This window comes from Myotis brandtii, unplaced genomic scaffold (genome assembly GCF_000412655.1).
Source record: "Myotis brandtii unplaced genomic scaffold, ASM41265v1 scaffold590, whole genome shotgun sequence".
Classification (NCBI taxonomy): domain Eukaryota; kingdom Metazoa; phylum Chordata; class Mammalia; order Chiroptera; family Vespertilionidae; genus Myotis; species Myotis brandtii.
In genome coordinates, this window is record NW_005370224.1 from 622,361 (window position 1) to 628,593 (window position 6,233).

Genomic DNA, 6,233 nt, shown 5'->3' on the forward strand with positions numbered 1-6,233 from the left:
TTACATTCTCTCTAAAAATCAATGGGAAAAATATCCTCAAGTGAGGATTAACCAAAAAAAATTTTTTCAATTTAAAAAATAAATAAACAAATAGTAGAGTCAGAACTCAAAGTCAACTTTCCTGGGTCCAAAGTTCCATGCTCTTTACCACTGGGCTTTCTCAATCCTCTAGTTTTACCTTGTTTCACTGATACTTAATCCTTCCTTAGGCTCTACTGAGTGATTTTTTATGGTCCTCTCCTACTCGTTATAACTGCCAAAAGGGCAAGATGTGTATTTCCTTTACTTCTGTATTCTAGAAGTTTCTAGTGCAGAGCTTTGAATATCACAGAGATTCAATAAAAATGTACCAAAGAATAAAAATGTATGATTAATAAGACAACAACTAAACCTCCTAGGAAACCACTTTAGTGAACACACTCACTTGTATCTAAGTAGTTGTTGCCAAAGTTTCAAAACAAGTAACTATTTTTTCTTTAATTAAATTGTCATTTACATTAAAATTCTATCAAAAACAGAGGTCCATTTCAATTGAGTTCTGCTCAAATTACCATTATTTCAAAAGTCAAGAACTTGACATTTCTAACTTATTGACATAAAAATGTATTGTTACCATGAATACAAGAGCAAAACTGGTCCCCAGTTCATTTTCAAAAGAAGAAAAAGCAAAGCCAAGGCATCATTACAGTCTCTAGTTCACACAATCAGCCAAAAGCAAACGTGTGACTCACTGATCCCTCTCTATCTGATAGGAACGCCCCTCAGTTTGAGGTTGTGCAAAGACTCGGGGCTCTCTGGGGACTGTTTCTAGCTCTTTTGCCATTTATATGACCTTGGGCAAGTCACTTAACTCTCTCTCTTCCTCTGTTTATAATGTCCCTATTTGGAAAGCACTTGGAGTCACTCTGATTAAAAATGCTATTGAAAGTTCCAGGTACCATTCCAGAAATAAATGAAAAAAGTAGTAAGAGGAGACTGGCACTCAATCATCCCAGCCTGGTGTGTCCCCCACTCTCTCTGCTGTCCTAGCACCAGGCAGGCACTTAGTCATGTGGAAGGATGAAGCTAAGCAGATGATGATTAACCTTGGATCAAACCTCCTCAGCATCAGATAATAATTGAACTATTCTGTTCCGATCTCTTCTACACACTATTTTCTCAGAGACATGATTACTTCCACATCATTATTTTGCCTTTTTTTTTAATTTGAGAAATGTAATTGAACCTTTCCAACAGTATATAGTCAATTGGAGATTTGGCAATGACCTTGAAATTGTGTCTGTGAACACACAGAGTCCAATGATGAGGACCGCTCTAGAGAGAAGGAATAGGTCAGTTTACTTCTGTACTCTGCTATAACAAAATAAATGTTAGATAACCACTAACATCTTGCGTGGTTAAAATAAATGTTAGATAAGTTCACATATAAATTCAATTAGTATGATTAAATAGTAAAAGCAAGTGTTTTTCTTCTCTATATCTTTACTCAATGCAGCGATAAGCTCAATAATAGATGGAACGGGGAACTCTCATCTAGGGGGCTGTCAAAATGTAAAAATAGAGTAAAACATAGATTTAGGATTTGCTCTTATCTCTCACACAATTAACAAATTCTTGAATTTGGTGTGTGATCTCCAGGGGACAGAGCCTGGCACAGTGTTTGGTAAACATGAGCCCCAAGATAGTTTGATAAACAAATGAAAACCAAAAGAAAAATTTTACTATTACTGCTGGATTAAGAAATGTGCTACAAGTATAAATTTAAAAAGCAAGAAAAAGTTTCTCACTTGATCTGTTGATATACAAAAATACTGAACTTCATATATCTACTTTTATAATAGAGAATTCAGATTGATTCAAATTTAAAACCCCTCCAAATGTTACTAAACTTATATCCCAAAGACACCCTGAGTTACTGACTGGCTCTATCTAAGGAGCATCTTCCCTGGAATGGCCTCACTTTTCCCTCATGAACCACCTCCCCACACCCTCCACCACACACACACACACACACACACACACACACACACACACACACACTGACAGAAATGCTATTTATTCTTCTCTAGGCTCCTGCCTCAAGCTCACATCTTCCATTGCTCCTCAGAAGTATTATTTCTACTCTCTGAACCTCTAGAACACTTATTCTCTCTACATGTAGATAGCAGCTTTTTTTCATCCTTTATCTTTGTGCACCTGTGTCTCAATCACTAAAGAAGACCAGATTATGTGCTCTTTCTGAAAAATATATTTTGATTGATATCAGAGAGGAAGGGAGAGGGAGAGAGAGATAGAAACATCAATGATGAGAGAGAATCATTGATCCAATGCCTCCTGCATGGCCCCACACTAGGGATCAAGCCCACATCCTGGGCATGTACCCTGACCAGGAATCAAACTTTGACTTCTTAATTCATAGGTAGATGATCAACCACTAAGCCATGCTGGCTAGGCAATTATGTGCACTTTTGCTTGTTCCAACTACACAGTGAGAGGATATTGTTCTCATTTTAAAGATGAGGAAACTGAAGACCAGAAAAGAAAGGCTACTTGCCCAGGGGAAATTAAAAATGATTGGCAGAGCTACACCCAAATCTGTAAGATCTCAAAACTCCACTCTTAATCATTATGTTATTCAGGGACCCTCATTTTCTGAAAATGTATTATCTGAATCCCTAAGTTATACATTTTATAGCAAAGCAAAATTCTTTAAAATATGAAAATAATTACTAATAAGCCATCTACCTACACCTCTTAATCATTATGTTATTCAGGAACCCACATTTTCTGAAAATGTATTATCTGAATCCCTACAGTTTTACGTTTTATAGCAAAGCAAAATTCTTTAAAATATGAAAATAATTACTAATAAGCCATCTACCTACACTATTATCCCCTCCCATCCCCCCATATTTCTTAGACTTAGATTCTCTCCATCCTTTCTGGTCTACACCCCTGGCAGTTGTGGCTCATTTATTTGCACCACATTAACATATGAACATGATATGCTAAATGGTTGCAAAGTGAAATTACAAATGTTGCAGAGATTCAAGATTTCATGAAGTCTATAAAAGTGATCATGTAAAATTATAAGACAAGAAAACCCTTGAAAATGACAAGTAGAGTTAGCCTAGTTAATAACAACAGAAAGAAACTGATGATGACTCAATAGCTGCTTCTTAAGAGTGATTTAGCTATCAAAGAATTAAGGAAACCCCTTGGGAAAGCCCTCAGATATTTATGCAAACAGGGCTTTCTTCATGATGGTGACACAAGAGTCAAATATAAAGCAAAGGGTGCTGACTGCATTATCTTGTAAGATGGTTGGATATCCTTTCTTTGTTTTTCTTCTGTGAATTAGTTCCTAGTGCAATCTATACTAATAAAAGCCTAGGTGGTCCTTGCAACCTTGCATGCGATGTCGCCACAAGATGGCTGACACAAAGATGGCCGACACAAAATGGCCATGCGCACAGTGGAGGCGGGGCCCGGCGGCCGCTCCACAAGGTGAGGACTGGGGGTCCCGCGGCTCCATGCAGCACGGAGGAGGCCGGCGGAGGAGGCTGGTCCCAGCATCTCCACTGCCTTGCATGGAGGAGTCAGGTCGCAGCAGGGGAGGGCAGTTGGAGGCAATTGGGCCGGCAGGGGAGCAGTTAGGCGTCAATCAGGCTGGCAGGGGAGCAGTTAGGGGGCAATCAGGCTGGCAGGCAGAAGCGGTTAGGGGTAATCAGGCAGGCAGGCAGGCAAACAGTTAGGAGCCGGCAGTCCTGGATTGTGAGAGGGATGTCCCAGATTGGAGAGGGTGCAGGCTGGGCTGAGGGACACCCCTCCTGTGCACAAATTTCATGCACTGGGCCTCTAGTCTATATAATAAAAGCCCAGGGACCATTACTGCAGAACAACCAGAACAACCAGTGACTATGACACGCTGGCTGGCCACAGGGGCCACCACCAGCGCTGCTGCCGAGCCAGAGGGCCCAGGGTCAGTTGTGTGGCCTCTGCCAAGGTGCTAGTAAAGAAGAAGGCAAAGGTGGCCAGTGTGAGTGTGCAGCTTGCAATGAAGGCTCTTTGGGACAAATTTAATCAGCTGGGCATGGAGATGATCGTCACCAAGGCTGGCAGGTCAGGGTGCCCTTCTCCCCACTGAGACCCTCTCCACGTGGTGCCAGTTTCAGGCAGCCGGCTTTGGCCCGATCCACACAAGCGAGACTGAGAAACGGGGTGAGGAGGGTGGCCTGGCCACCTGTGGGTCCCTCTCGGCACAGGTGAGCTCCTTTGCTCTCTGAGTCCTGGTTCTAGTGACAGTTGCCTGGCATGTTGGGCCAGAGGGTACTGCTCGGGAGGCCAGGAAGGCGGCAGAGAGAAATCCTGTGGACCTGCCACCCCACCAGCAGCCCAGGACCTGGCACTGCCAGAAACTGACCGGCTCAGAGCACACCGAGCTTAGGGGGGAAGGCAGCCGCCTGAGGGGTCTTGCCATCAGCCGGCTCCTGGTGGATCCACCTCAAAGGAAACTCATTATAAGACAGGAAAACCCTTGAAAATGACAAGTAGAGTTAGCCTACTTAACAACAACAGAAAGAAACTGATGATGACTCAATAGCTGCTTCTTGAGAGTGATTTAACTATCAAAGGATTAAGGAAACCCCTTGGGAAAGCCCTCAGATATTTAAGCAAACAGGGCTTTCTTCATTATGGTGACACAAGAGCCAAATATAAAGGAAAGGATGCTGACTGCATTATCTTATAAGATGGTTGGATATCCTTTCTTTGTTTTTCTTCTGTGAATTAGCTCCTAGTGCAATCTATACTAATAAAAGCCTAGGTGGTCCTTGCGACCTTGTGTGCCATGTCACCACAAGATGGCCACCACAAGATGGCTTACACAAGATGGCTGACACAAAGATGGCCAACACAAAATGGCCATGCGCACAGCGGAGGCGGGGCCCAGAGGCTGCTCCACACGGTGAGGACTGGGGGTCCCGCGGCTCCATGCAGCATGGAGAAGGCCGGTCCCAGCATCTCCGCTGCCTTGCATGGAGGAGGCAGGTCGCGGCAGGGGAGGGCAGTTGGAGGTGATCGGGCTGGCAGGGGAGAGCAGTTGGAGGCAATTGGGCCGGCAGGGGAGCAGTTAGGCGTCAATCAGGCTGGCAGGGGAGCAGTTAGGGGGCAATCAGGCTGGCAGGCAGAAGCGGTTAGGGGTAATCAGGCAGGCAGGCAGGCGAACAGTTAGGAGCCGGCAGTCCTGGATTGTGAGGGGGATGTCCCAGATTGGAGAGGGTGCAGGCGGCTGGGCTGGACACCCCTCCTGTGCACAAATTTCATGCACCGGGCCTCTAGTCTATATAATAAAAGCCCAGGGACCATTACTGCAGAACAACCAGAACAACCAGTGACTATGACACGCTGGCTGGCCACAGGGGCCACCACCAGCGCTGCTGCCGAGCCAGAGGGCCCAGGGTCAGTTGTGTGGCCTCTGCCAAGGTGCTAGTAAAGAAGAAGGCAAAGGTGGCCAGTGTGAGTGTGCAGCTTGCAATGAAGGCTCTGTGGGACAAATTCAATCAGCTGGGCATGGAGATGATCGTCACCAAGGCTGGCAGGTCAGGGTGCCCTTCTCCCCACTGAGAACCTCTCCACGTGGTGCCAGTTTCAGGCAGCGGGCTTTGGCCCAATCCACGCAAGCGAGACTGAGAAACAGGGTGAGGAGGGTGGCCTGGCCACCTGTGGGTCCCTCTCGGCACAGGTGAGCTCCTTTGCTCTCTGAGTCCTGGTTCTAGTGACAGTTGCCTGGCATGTTGGGCCAGAGGGTACTGCTCGGGAGGCCAGGAAGGCGGCAGAGAGAAATCCTGTGGACCTGCCACCTGACCAGCAACCCAGGACCTGGCATCCCCAGAAACTGACCAGCTCAGAGCACACAGAGCTTGGGGGAAAGGCAGCCACCTGTGAGGGGCCTTGCCACCAGCACACTCCCCAGGGGATCCCATCTCAAAGGAAACTCAGTCTTTGGTTCCTTAGTTCATACTATCCTGGCTAAAGAGGAGCAACTGAGCACATTTTAAGGGAGAATTAAGACTCTAAAACAGTGTGTTCTGTTCCATGGAGATTGCTACCCAGTTGTCTTAGGCCTAAATTCCAGGTGATTGTGGGGCCTGGCTCTGCCACTGGGGCCCGCATCTTCCAATTGGCCTGTATTTGTTGTAAGGGCCCAAAGAGAAGAAGGGGAACAAGTTTTT

General features: G+C 45.6%; 1 long non-coding RNA gene across 1 annotated transcript in view; it reads right to left on the minus strand.

Moving 5' to 3' along the window:
• Positions 1-2,335: 2,335 nt before the first annotated feature.
• Positions 2,336-6,233, minus strand: part of LOC106728334 — a 9,618-nt gene continuing 5,720 nt past the window's right edge. The window contains exon 3 of the long non-coding RNA XR_001364634.1: positions 2,336-2,444. This is a non-coding gene — a long non-coding RNA (uncharacterized LOC106728334). The remainder of the gene's footprint in view (positions 2,445-6,233) is intronic.